This window comes from Ranitomeya imitator, chromosome 1, assembly GCF_032444005.1.
Source record: "Ranitomeya imitator isolate aRanImi1 chromosome 1, aRanImi1.pri, whole genome shotgun sequence".
Lineage (NCBI taxonomy): Eukaryota > Metazoa > Chordata > Amphibia > Anura > Dendrobatidae > Ranitomeya > Ranitomeya imitator.
In genome coordinates this window covers 653,881,208-653,896,061 of record NC_091282.1, presented here as the reverse complement: position 1 = coordinate 653,896,061, position 14,854 = coordinate 653,881,208, and the positions used below count along the sequence as shown (strand labels likewise).

Below are 14,854 nucleotides of genomic sequence, written 5' to 3'. Positions count from 1 at the left end.
TAAAATGATATAAGAGCCCTTTATTTTGGGCTTATATACAAAAATGGCCTGGGATTGTTCACTGGAAATTGGCATGGCATCCAACTGAAAAGGACTTTTGGGAAGAGCAAAGTTTAGGATTCATGTCTGTCAGCCAATCAGTGTTGAAGATGATTCTCCACAAAATGCTGATTGGCTACGCAACCGATAGCAGACAGCACGACCATTCTGAAGATGTTAGTCCTTTTTAGCTGGGCACCAGGTGAAGTATACATTCCCAGTCTGGTTGAGAAATCTGTTGGCACCCATTAGTTTCACCATTAAAGGGTTCATTAATGCTTGACAAAATATTTCCAGAAAAGGTTCCAGAGTCATCCTGATTTTTTTTTCTTCTGGAAAAGTGCCTGATATCCAACTGAAAAGGACTTTTGAAAAGAGAATTCATGACTTTCAGCCAATCAGTGTTGAAGAAAATGCTCCACGAAATAGTGATTGGTAGGTAAAAGCTGGGGAAACAATAAAGCGCAATAGGGTCTTATCTGATATGAGAGGGAGAAAGTAAAACATAGGTTTGTTCTTACCTTATAGGGTTGTGAATAACACAGCTCCTTTTATTAGCTTGTGGAAGGAGAAGGCTGTTGAGGATCCATCATAACAGATAGTCTTTAGATGAGTGGAAAGTGCCAATATTCCATCCGGCGATGAGAGGACAATGATGTATATTTAAAAGCGGTGTATATTTGTCAACGCATTTTGAAGCCTACAACACTTCATCAGGACAAGTCACTATAAGCTCAGAGGCAAACTCACACCAGGCAGAGCAAAGCTACAACTGGCCTATTGTAGCCAGTTGTAGTTCTGCTCCGCCTGGTGTGAGTTTGCCTCTGTAGTCATAGTGGTTTGCCCTGACGAAGTGTTGTACGCTTCAAAATGCGTTGACCAATAAAGACCGCTTTTAAATATACATCATTGTCCTCTCTTTGCTGAGTGGAATATTGACAGCGCAGCATCAGATCCATTTTTTCACTCCTCTAGGAAATAGTGATTGGTGAGCAATCGAGAGCAGACAGACAGGACCTTTTTCAGAATGTTAGTCCTTTTCAGCTTGACACCAGGTCAACTATAAACTCCCAGTGTGATTCAGAAAACTGTTAGTTTAACCCGTTAATTTTGTTGTTTCTTATCTGTGATCCAGATAAGGTGACTTTGAGTCGGGTGGTGTCCACCATCCATCGAGAGGCCAGAAACTCCACTGCCTCAAAAATTGATTCAAATTTTAAACTTTACAGAATTAGAAAAACAAAAAGAAAATTACATTTTAATGAAACAAAAATTCAGGAAAATCCTGGTTAAGCAGAAGCCATGACAGAAATCTGCCTATTTATTAGGCAGGGAAATGAGAAATTAATGACAACCATCGTTAGATAAAAAGAACATTTTTCCATTTTTAATTCTAAGTTGAAAATTTTGAAAAAGAAAAAATAATGACAAAATTCTGTAAAATGTTACAGAAAATGAGCTCTGGGTGAAATTTTACCATGCTTTGGCTAGAAAAAAAAAGGAACAACATTATTTTTTATCATTTGTAATTCTAATTTACAAAAATTATAAACAAAATTCTTAAAAAATGAAAAATTCTGTAAAATTAAAATTCAATTTTCACATCTTTTTATTTTTCTATCTTTCGTCTTTATCCCACCCCCCCACCCCCCATTTAGTGTTATTTCAATTCCCAGCCCCCCCTTGTGAAGTTGGTTTACATGATGGAGTGGGGTGGGAGGAGAGAATCCGAGGCATCATTGGTATTCTATGATCCAGCTCTCCAAAACGCAGTTTCTGAAGCCTTCCAGTCTCCTGTCAGTTTCTTCCAAACATCCGTCTGCTTTTACTTTCTTCTTGTCCTTTTAACCTGCTCCACACAAAGTTCTAATTTTCAGGCTGTGAACCAGCTTTGCTCCCATAGACTTCATCCCAAGTTCTCCCCCACCCCCACTTTAAATGGAATGGAATGTCCGGAAGGCTGATAGCTTTATGTAAAATTACTGTGGGGAGCAAACAAAAGGAGTAATGGAGAGGGGGTGCACTTGGGTGGAGCGAACAATAGTGCTTTTTATCTCCATGTTCCCCGGGACCTTGAACGGCTGGGTATGTAAGGATTGGACGCCCGTCAAAGTACATAAAGGCTCCTTTAAAATATAACACTGAAAGATTTAGTTGTCAGAGGGGGTTACAGTAAAACATACACAGATTAAAAAACTCCTGAATGGATGGGAATTCTTTGGGGATTGGGGCATATGTGACGAGGGCTGCAACGTCAATATTTGGCTTTAGAGTCATAAATTTATTTTAAACTATTTGACTTAATGGGTTGGTAAGATCCATTGGTGATGTTAAACAAGTGTGGGGGTGGTGTTGATGGTGTAGGAGAAACCAGCTCTCTTTGGTGCCCCTGGTAGCAGCGACAATTGGGGAAACTATCAGTGGAGTCATGTGAGAGAATCAATCCAGCAGTCAGTGTTGTTGGGTTTAGGTGTGATGACTTGTGAGTGGCACTCTTGGAAGTGAGCTTAGCATACCTAGATGACTCTCCTGTTGGTTTCCTGACCCACCTTGTTGGATCCATAAGTAAGTGGTTTGGCTATCGATTGGGAGAACCACCCATATGTGGCGCTGCTATTGGTGTGTCTGGAACCACCCGCCAATGGCGCTTCTATTAGTGTCCAGAGAAACCCATTGATGGTTAGGGGGAACCACCCAAAGATGCACTCCTACAGTGGGGGAAATAAGCATTTGATCCCTTGCTGATTTTGTAAGTTTGCCCACTGACAAAGACATGAACAGTCTATAATTTTAAGGGTAGGTGAATTTTAACATTGAGAGATAGAATATCAAAAATAAAATCCAGAAAATCACATTGTATAAATTATGCAAATTTGTTTGCATTTTGCAGTGAGAAATAAGTATTTGATCCCATACCAACCATTAAGAGTTCTGGCTCCTACAGACCAGTTAGACTCTCCTAATCAACTCATTACCTGCATTATAGACAACTGTCTTACATAGTCACATTTATAAAAGTCTCCTATCCACAGACCCAATTAATCAGTCAGACTCGAACCTCTACAACATTGGCAAGACCAAAGAGCTTTATAAGGATGAACCTGAAGACCCACCTCTTCCGACAAGCCTACAACCTGCAGTAACCACCGATCGACCAAACCGCTGCATGACCAGCTCTATCCTCGCCTACTGTATCCTCACCCATTCCTTGTAGATTGTGAGCCTTCGCGGGCAGGGTCCTCACTCCTTCTGTACCAGTTATGACTTGTATTGTTTAAGATTATTGTACTTGTTTTTATTATGTATACCCCTCCTCACATGTAAAGCGCCATGGAATAAATGGCGCTATAACAATAAATAATAATAATAATAAGGATGTCAGGACAAGATCATAGACCTGCACAAAGCTGGAATGGGCTACAAGACCATATGTAAGACGCTGGGTGAGAAGGAGACAACTGTTGGTTCAATAGTAAGAAAATAGAAGAAATACAAAATGACTGTCAATCGACATCGATCTGGGGCACCATGCAAAATCTCATCTCGTGGGGTATCCTTGATGATGAGGAAGGTCAGAGATCAGCCTAAAACTACACAGGAGGAGCTTGTTAATGATCTCAAGGCAGCTGGGACCACGGTCACCAAGGAAACCATTGGTAACACATTACGCCATAAAGGTTTAAAATCTCCAGTGCCCGCAATGTCCTCCTGCTCAAGAAGGCACATGTGCAGGCCTGTCTGAAGTTTGCCAATGAAACCTGGACGATTCTGTGAGTGACTGGGAGAAGGTGCTGTGGTCAGATGAGACAAAAATTGAGCTCTTTGGCATTAACTCAACTCGCCGTGTTTGGAGGAAGAGAAATGCTGCCTATGACCCAAAGAATACCATCCCCAGTGTCAAGCATGGAGGTGGAAACATTGTGTTTTGGGGTGTTTCTCTGCTAAGAGCACAGGACTACTTTACTGCATCAGTGGGAGAATGGATAGAGCCATGTACTGTAAAATCCTGAGTTACAACCTTCTTCCCTCCGCCAGGAGATTAAAAATAGGTCGTGGCTGGGTCTTCCAGCAAGACAATGACCCAAAACATACAGCCAAGGCAACAAAGGAGTAGGTCAAAAGCAAGCACATTAAGGTCAAGTAGTGGCCTAGCCAGTCTCCAGACCTTAATCCTATAGAAAACTTATGGAGGGAGTTGAAGCTCCAAGTTGACAAGCGACAATCTTAATGATTTAGAGATGATCTGCAAAGAGGAGTGAACCAAAATTCCTCCTGACGTGTGCAAACCTAATCATCAACTACAAAAAACATCAGACTGCTGTGCTTGCCAACAAGGGTTTTGCCACCAAGTATTAAGTCTTGTTTGCCGGAGGGATCAAAATGCAAATAAATTTATATAATTGATACAATGTGATTTTCTGGATTTTTTTTATATTCTATCTCTCAAAGTTAAAATTAACCTACCCTTAAAATTATAGACTGTTTATGTCTTTGTCAGTGGGCAAATGTAAAAAATCAGCAAGGGATCAAATACTTATTTCCCCCACTGTATCAGTGTTCAGAGAAACCCCTCGATGGTTTGGGGGAACCACCCATCGATGGAACTCCTATAAGTGTCCAGAACCACCTGTCAATTGCTTAAGGGAACCACCCATTCATTTAATTCCCTGCATCCCTATACACAGCTCCCTCTTTCTCCATATATTTCCTCCTGTTACTTCCTGAATGGGATGCACCCTCATTCAGGGAGTTGGTGTGATGTTTGCCGCGAGTTATTTCCTATGTGATGATGGAGATTTTACAGCGATCTAAGCATTTCGCCTCCCTCCTCCTCTCCAGTCGCACCGAGCCCCATAGTATTCAGGTCAAAACAGAAATCTGCAGAACATGAGTCAGCTGACTGCCTCCAACAGATGGGCTGACACAAGGCATAGCGCTGATGGGCTGAGCGTGTAAGCTTCTCAATGCAAAGCCCCATCCGAAAGTGGTACAGGGATGGAGCCACGCCACCAATGTCACTGCATCATGAGACGTCTCTATTCCACTGATCACTACATGGAGATTACAGATCTGACCCTTCCTGACCCCATTAAATCAACCCATTGTGGCCTGTGATTTCTGAATATTATATAACCGTATTGACTATCACCACTCCACATTATAAAGAATTACACTATATAGAGTAATATTGCTGCCCCTAAAAACACAAATCTGACTTCTATAACACTACTCCTATGTACAAGAATATAACTACTATAATACTGCCCTTAAGTACAAGAATATATCTACTATAATACTGCTTCCTTTGTACAAGAATATAACTACTATAATACTGCCCCTATGTACAAGAATATAACTACTATAATAATGCTCCTATGTACAGGAATATAACTACTATAATACTGCCACCTATGTACAACAATATACAGTCTATAACTACTATAATACTGCCCCTAAGTACAAGAATATAGCTACTATAATATTGTCCCCTATGTACAAGAATATAACTACTATAATACTACCTTCTATGTAAAAGAATATACTATAATGCTGTCCCCTATGTGCAAGAATATAACTACTATAATAATGCTCCTATGTACAAGAATATAACTACTATAATACTGCCCCCTATGTACAAGAATATAACTGCTATAATACTTTCCCTATGAACAAGAATATAATTACTATACTACTGCCCCCTATGTACAAGAATATATCTACTACAATACTGCCCCTATGTACAAGAATATAACTACTATAATATTGCCCCCTATGTACAAGGATATAACTGCTATAATACTGCCCCCTATGTACAAGAATATAACTACTATAATACTGCCCCTATGTACAAGAATATAACTACTATAATACTGCCCCTATGTACAAGAATATAACTACTATAATACTGCCCTTATGTACAAGAATATAACTACTATAATACTGCTGCTCCTATGTATAAGAATATAACTACTATAATACTGCTCCTATGTACAAGAATATAACTGCTATAATTCAGCTCCTATGTACAAGACTATAACTACTATAATGCTGCCCCCTATGTACAAGAATATAACTACTATAATGCTGCCCCCTATGAACAAGATTATAAATACTATAATACTACCTCCTACGTACAAGAATATAATTATTATAATACTACCCCTAAGTACAAGAATATAACTACTATAATACTGCCCACTATGTACAAGAATATAACTACTCTAATACTGCTGCTATGTATAAGAATATAACTACTATAATACTACCTTCTAGGTACAGGAATATAACTACAGTACTATAATACTGCCCCTTTGTACAAGAATATAACTACTGTAATATTGTGGGAAATAACAACTACCACACTGCCTTATTTTTAAAGGATACAGCTACTATATAGTATGCACATGTGTACAATAAGATTTAACATTTTCCTTATCTCCATTTGCTTGTTTCTTTTTTCTAATCTGTGATTTTTTCTCTTTATGGAATACGCGAGGTTTTCCCACATTACTGTTGCTAGATAAATTGTTGATACATTTTTATGTCTGATACTCTAGTTACGTCTAAATCTGCATTCACCATCACTACTGTAATCTCTGAGCATTGAACAGTAGACACCCTCTTAATAGGGGGTTTGATTAATATTGCACATTCTTGGTAGGCGTTGAAACATTTTCTTTACACTTGCACATGGAAGCTCTAAATGCTGCTCTTCTCTGATGTGCCAATGAAGCCTTAATCCCCACCCTGAGCTAACAACTTCAGTTTTGTAGTGCCTATAGCACAGCAGATAGTTTTAGGGTATGTGCACACGTTGTGGATTCCATTGCGGATTTTTCCACGTGGATTCTGCAGAATCCACAGGTAAAACGCCCTGTGGTTTACATGATACTGTACAACGCATGGAAAACTGCTGTTGCACATACCCTTACAGATGCAGCAGCATGGACCCAACAGAGAAATGATCTTTGTTAACTTGGGGCTGTTTGTGGACCCCATAGCAGTGCCATAATCTGACATTTTACCTGTAAGGTTAGCATGGGGATTTTGGTATTAATATTTTAAGACTCACTATTTGGTTTTGTGTAGTAAGTGAGGAGTTAATACTGAGGCGCGCCTCTCCATCTGTAGAAACACTTTTCAGTTGTGGATACAGAAGTGAGCGAGGGGTAGGCAGTCTTTTTTTTTTATAGAGGAAGTAAAATCTGTTCAGCTACTCTCACATCTGACCTTCGCTTCCTTCTTGTTTCCAAATCTACATAAGGCATTTTGGCTTTTTTTTCGTGCATAACTTGCCTCTTGTCTGTCAGACATCTAAAGACAAATGGACCATTCGAAAATGATTTGATAATTTTTTTTAGCACTTGGAAAGGGAGTGAAAATATACAGCTCTTCTGAAATACTATGTGGTACAGGTTGAGTGATGATTCTATTGCGCTCCTCACAACTGAATACTGCTCCTGTCATATAGCCCTCTCCTCAGTCATATCAGTGCACTCACCTCCTTACATACTCTGTGCTGCTGTGGGCCCTGTACCTATTACATTAATTTATGACTTTACGCTTGTTTCTGTCCTGGTCCTCAAATCACAACACTGTCTTGATTACCATCAGCTGGATGTGAAGATCTCTGTGCCATAGCCTGTTGGACTGTAGTCTTCATTCTCCTCCTCACACCATGACATTGTCACATGCTGCCCTGTCCTCAGTAACATGAGGTACTGTGTCACTTACATGTATTTTTTACCAAGATTAGAACGCTACTCTCCTGAAATACTTTGTGCTGCTGGGTCTCACTTGAAGGGTACTTCCATGACAAACCTAAAAAATTTTTGGGAGTGCAGTAACGCCCAAAAAGCCAATATACCCTGACATCCAGTGTCAGACTGGAGTGTCTTGGGCCCACAGGGGACATTGACTCTAGGGGCCCAAACCTACAGCTATATGCAAATACTCGTTAGCCGTTATGTCGGACCCCCACCAATCAATAAGTTATCACTTATCCTGTGGAGAGGTGATTACTTGTTTTCACTGGAAAACCCTTGTAAGTGCATCTTGTTCCAAGTACATGACAGCTGATATATACAACTGACATGTGCCTGCAACAGCTGCGGGTGGTATCGCGATCCACCCGTGGCTGTTAAATAGTTCAATGCTATTGTCAATTTCTGACAGCGGCATTTAAGTCACGCTTTCCGGAAGCGCGCCGGAAATCCCGCCCATTGGTGACCCCGTTACATGATCGTGGGTCACCGATGGGTTGGCATGACAAACAGAGTTCTCCAGCAGACCTCTATGGTTGTCATAGCCGGATTGCTATGAGTGCCGCCCGGTGGACTTCGCTCATTGCAATTAAGCATTTCTGCTACATACAGGCAATCTGATCATCACCTCTATGTAGCAAAGCCAAACAAAGTAGTGCAGCATCTAGTCTCCCATGGAGACTATTGAAGCATGCAAAAAGTTAAAAAAAGTTTTTAAAAATATTATAAAAATAAAAAATATATAAAAGTTGAAATCACCCCCCTTTCGCCCCATTCAAAATAAAACAATAAAAAAATAAAACATACACATATTTGGTATCGCCGTGTCCACAATTGCCAGATGTATCAATATAAAAAAAATATTATCCTGATTGCTAAATGGCGAAACAAGAAAAAGATTTAAAGCGTCAGAACTTTGTTTTTTTGGTTGCCACTACATTGCAATAAAATGCAATAAAACAGGTGATTAAAAGATCATATCTGCACCAAAATGGTATTGATAAAAATATCAGCTCAGCGTGCAAAAAATAAGCCCTCAACCAGCCCAAGATGATGACAAATGGAGACTCTATAGGTCTCAGAAAATTGCGCCATTTTTTTTTTTTACAAAAAGTTTGGATTTTTTTCACTACTTAAATAAAAAAGAACATAGACATGTTTGGTGTCTATGAACTCATAATGACCTGTAGAATCATAATGGCAGATCAGTTTTAGCATTTAGTGAATATGATTAAAAAAAAACCAAAACAACTGTGGAATTGCACTTTCTTTGCAATTTCACTCCATTTAGAATTTTGTTTCCCATTTTAAAGTACACAGTATGTTAAAACCAATGGAGTCGTTCAAAAGTAAAACTCGTCCCGCAAAAAACAAGGCCCCACATGGCCATTTTGACAGAAAAATAAAAAAGTTATGGCTCTGGGAAGAAGCTATAAAACAAAAACACAAAAACAAAAATACCTCTGGACGTTAAGGAGTTAATCACTAATGGAAATAAAGAATCTTCTCCTAATTAATATCAGAGGACAAATGACCGCAATACACAACAAAATCCACTATAGCAAGACTAATATGACCACATACAAGAGATAAACACCGCCACACCGTGACCCGACCACATATTACCCCCATGTATTGACCGAATAATACCACATGCAAGGGACAAATACCACCACACTGTCATCAGATCACATAGGGACCGAATAATACCACATACAGGGATAAATACTGCCAGTGAAATCACATACACAGTGTTATAGGAAGTTGAGATAGGGAAAGATGTTTGGTGGTGTTCTCACACATGGCAGAAAAAGGTGGTCACCAGAGTCAAGCAAAGCAAAAATCCCATCATTTGAAATAAATATGTATTTGTTTTTCACTGAAGCTTCAATACCAATTACAACCAGTAGACAAGGGTGGCGCTGTTTTAGGCAGAAAATAGCCATATTTTTCTCATTCTGGACAGCCTCTTTAAGTACTAAGTTTAGGAAGCTACAACACTGACAACTAGTGTCATTTGTTGGGATAAGTCCTAATACAAATTATGGGCGATTTCTCTTTAAATTGCCCCAACTCATTAATTTGAGGGGTGTGAATTGCCCCCTAAGGTGGTTCTTCTTTTTGTACAAGGTATGACAGAATATAACCATGATATACATCATAAATAGGTCAGGAGTTACTTTAGAGCTTTTTGATTAATTAACTACTGTTCTTAAAGTCACGGCACCCACAAAATAGGTCATGGAGAAGCGGACACCCCTTTCCTCCCCATAACTTGTTTCTTCCTGTGCTGAAATCCTAAATTCTGTCTGGCAGTGGGACAATTGGTCTGGCTTCCTGTGTAACACCAGCATTATCTCTGCATGGCCTGCCTGCTAATGTTTCACTGAAGGAAGTTGGATGCCTTTAATTCATTCGGTTTCAATGCCTCATTTAACGCTTTCGGCACCGGCCCGGTTGCAGCTGCTTCGGGGACACAAAACGCCTCTGTCAGAATATTTTGGGGCACTGAAAGAGACAGAGAATTTGTGACATCCTCCCGCGAAGAGGAATGAAGATGAATTTTCTCACACCAACAGAGGAGTCGCATTTTTAGTCTTACACTTTGCACTATTCTTGTGGGACAATATATGCCACTGTCATTTTGTGGCACATGATACGGCGCCGTCACTTTGAGGCGCACGATACACTGCCGTCACTTTGCAGCACATGATACGCCGTCATCACTTTGTGGCACACGACACGCCGCTGTCACTTTGTGGCAAACGACACACCGCTGTCACTCTGTGGCACATGACATGCCCCCATCACTCTGTGGCACACAATACGCCGCCATCACTTTGTGGCGCATGATATACCTCCATCACTTTGTGGTGCACGATACGCCGCCGTCACTTTGTGGCGCACGATACGTTGCCGTCACTTTGGCGTACGATACTATGGTGTACAGTATGCCGCTGTCACTCTGTGCACATGACACGCCTCCGTCACTCTGTGGCACACAATACGTCGCCGTCACTCTGTGACACATGATACGTCGCCATCACATTGTGGCGCATGATATGCCTCCATCACTTTGTGGCGCACAATACACCACCCTCACTTTGTGGCACACGGTACACTGCCGTCACTTTGTGGTACACCGCCATCACTTTGTGGCACATGATACGCCGCCATCAATGTGAATCGCATGGTAAGGTGCTGTCAGTTTGCGGCACACGATACACCACCGTCACTTTGTGGCCCACAAAACGCCACCATCACTTTGTGATGCACGATACAGCGCCATCACTTTGTGTCACAAGATATGCCACCATCACTCTGTGGCACAAGACACGCCGCCGTCACTCTGTGACACAAGACACACCGCCGTCACTCTGTGGTACACGACACGCCGCCGTCACTCTGTGGCACAAGACACGCCGCCGTCACTCTGTGACACAAGACACACCGCTGTCACTCTGTGGCACACGACATGCCGCCGTCACTTTGTGGCACACGGCAAGCCGCCATCACTTTTTACACAACTCCATGGTCTAGTTTCTTTCTTCTGAGTCTCCATAGATCACAAAACAGCTCATCTGTGCGAAGACAATACCTGGTAAAGGGACTGAGTATTGGGACCCCTTAAACTGTGAAGAGTGGAGGACTTTGGAGGACCCCACATGTCTTTACATTATGTGGACAACCCATTGAATTTAACATGTGAATTGTAATGCTTTGTTTCTCCTGTGGTGGTGCTGTAGGGAAATTGAGCTTTCACTGCCAGATTTCTCATTGATCGTGAGGTTCAATGTAATCAACTTATGATTATCGAGGCCTCTATCCAGGGCACAGTCTTCATTAAGTGAATGAGAAGAAACAGATGTTAGAAGAGGAAGCGCAGCTGGACTTCAGCCACTGTGCCACCCTGGGGCCTTTACTGGGAAGACCTGAAAAAGCCACATATATATACATATATATATATATATATATATATATATATATATATATATATATCTATCTAAAACTCTGCCATTGTTTAGAGAGCATCTTTGCACTGTTAGTGGAGGCATTCATAGTGAAGGAACTGTGTTTAGTCCTGTTTATGGGGAGACATTTGTGCTGCTTGTGGAGGTTTGGGTCAGACTCTGTTAAAGGATTGATTGTGGTTATTAATACTTATGGGGCTGTAGGTGTACGCCTGGCATAGTTTACAGGCAACTTTATCATTGTAGTGGAGGGATTGTTTTTGAAAGCACTGTGCCTAGCACTGTTTATGAGGCACTCAGGCTGGTACTGTTTTCTGAAACCATTGTGGCACTGATGCTGAAGAAACTGTGCCACTGTGTATGGGCCACCCTGATAATGGAAAATTGTTAATAAAGGCAATGTGTCTGATACTGGTTATTGGGAGAAATTGGCATGTTTTAAGTGTGTCTGGCACTGTTTATAGGTCACTATTTATGGAGGCACATTGTTTATGGGGGCACATTGACACTGTGCAAGGATGAACTTGGACTGGCACTTCTTATAGGACATTCTGACACTTTATAGGGTCACTTTAGCACCATTAGTACTCATCATGGGTCTGTGATCGCACTGTTCATAGGGTTCTCTAGCTAACACTTTATAGAAATGTTGGCACTGTGATCATTGGTTTGGGTTGCCCGTCATGTGACCATTTCAGAGTATCATGAGGTGGACACATACTAGTGTCTGGGGCTAGCTATGGATGTCATGTAAGCAAACAGGAAATACCAATATTCCTAGTAACAATTCCTAAACCAATGCCCCCACTGGTCAGCCCTCATGGGAGTGGATTTTTAACTCTTTCTGCCTTGGCTATCCAGTAAATAACATACACAGTGACCTCTCCTGTAATACAACATTATAAAAGGACTCATAGTCCTACAGTCACTGGAGAGCTTCCTTCTGACCATGACTGGTTTCACCACAACCCAGGAGCTAACAGTCCTAGTTAAATGGTTGTTGCTATGCTATATAAGGTCTATCAGGTGGATAAAGATCTCCTTCCCCTTTAATCGTGTTGTATTTTGTGCATATTTTACAGCTGGATCATGCACGCTGCATGCCATTACCCTGTCTAATATTTATGAGTAACGCATTTTACATCCACCGCGTTGCCGGGTAATATATTTGATCTAGCATGGAATGATCAGCCTCCTGTGTGCGAGCGTGACTCTGCCAGATGAGACCAAGCGTGCTGTAAGACACCGGAGAGTCCATTGTATTTCATGTTCTCAGCTTATAGGAAGTGGGTTTGTCAGCCTGCCCTGTGCTATTTCTCCCTATCCCACGCCCAAACTTCCGAATGTGACTACTCAGGGCACCCAACTCTGTAGCAGGAGACTACAGAGGACCAGAACTGAAACAAGAAGATGGGTGGGAGCTCATTAGTGGTGAACTTACTAACAATTAACACCTCAAACCCTGCTTATTGTAACAAATAATTTAGACTGACTTTGCTACCTACAGAAACAACATCTATATTGGCATCGGATTCAATGTCGTTGATGTATTGGTATATAAAGGGAAACATCGATATATCGGTCTTAGACCAACACATCGATAACAGACCCAAAAGAAACATCATCAATAAATAAAGGTCAGACTCCTCAGAAATTGGATGAGAAATGGAACACCAAACTCTTTCCATTAGTCATAGTCCTCCAAAGGCTATCGGATGTTTTGGGGTATATCTCAGAATATCTGGCATCACTTTGCTGCCTACAGAAACGTATTACCATCAGATGCAATAGAAATGTGATCGGTATATCGGTATCAGACTCAACAGAACTGTCTTCAGTATATTGGTAGCAGACTTATGAGAGACCTTATCTATATATCACTTATAGATCCAACGGAAGCGGCTTCATTGATATATCGGTTTTAGGATCACCACAAACTATATGGATGACAATAAGGAGCATTAAACTCTTTGCCTTAATCTTTGACTTCCAAAGTCTCCCAGATACCTTCAAAAAATTCCCTCATCCCAAAACATCTCCACGAGAGCTCACAAGAGTTTTTTCTCCCCTCGTTTCCAATCATCCACACCCAATATGATAGACCATCCCCAAAATTCCCAGGCTTGTCAACTCTTTCACAGAAGGCTTAGAGGCAGTTCCAAGGCAAAGTTGACTTACTGACTACTTGCAGGAAAAGACCAAGCTCTACCATCTAAAGTTTTCATATGAAGATATCTATTTTTTAGTATAGGAAGTAGAGATGTGAAAAGCTGGTTTATGCCAATGCTGTCCCTGTGCCACTCCCAACACACCCCTTTCATGCCGCCATCCCTTGCCCTGGTTTCCTCATAGTAACCTATGCCTAAACCTCACCCAACATCCCACAAGAGGTATATCAGTCCTACCGTCAACTTGTCGTCAAGCTGATAAAGTGATTTTATAGTATTTCAGGTCGGTGATAACTTCTCCAGCCTAGACCAGGACCAAGTCCTCTCTGTACGTTACGACACGATTGGAAGCTCAGCTTTTCTTCTCGAAGACTGGCGTGTTTCTCTATAATATTTGATGCCACCCAGTGTGGATGTGGCTGATCGGATAGATCCTCTTGCTGCTGCTGCTGCTGTTGTCTGCAAAGAAATTCCCTTCCCCTACAGACAGAACTGATTTCAATGTGGTCTCACTCACTCCACCCTTTGTACTGAGTGATGTCACATTGTGCGTGTGGTTCTGTGTATGAGGGAGCTAGGGAATGAGAGACAGAAAGCTACAGATGTATTCCTATTAATGACTACACACCCATTGTATACAGGCAGCGGGTGAGGGGAAATGGTCAATTTTACATGCGGGGTGTAATTTACTTAATTACTGGAGATCGGGATCACGTTGGGTTAATATCCTATACTTTGCATTGCAACGTCTAGTTTTCATTAACAGGATGCTGAGTAGTGAAGTTCATTGTATAGTATATGTCTAGTGAAGAAGTTTACTGGTAGTGTGGACTCGCAATCTGATCTAGGTAATTGCAGGGTTCCGATATTACACTGAAGTGTCGGATACCTTGATACCCAGGAATCCTGCTGA

General features: G+C 41.2%; 1 protein-coding gene across 1 annotated transcript in view; it reads right to left on the bottom strand.

The window, feature by feature from the left end:
• The window catches only part of PEA15 (proliferation and apoptosis adaptor protein 15), a 156,238-nt gene extending 141,689 nt beyond the window's left edge, over window positions 1–14,549 (bottom strand). Inside the window, exon 1 of the mRNA XM_069728741.1 lies at window positions 14,179–14,549. The gene's annotated coding sequence lies outside the window, so the exon portion shown is untranslated. The remainder of the gene's footprint in view (window positions 1–14,178) is intronic.
• Window positions 14,550–14,854: the final 305 nt, after the last annotated feature.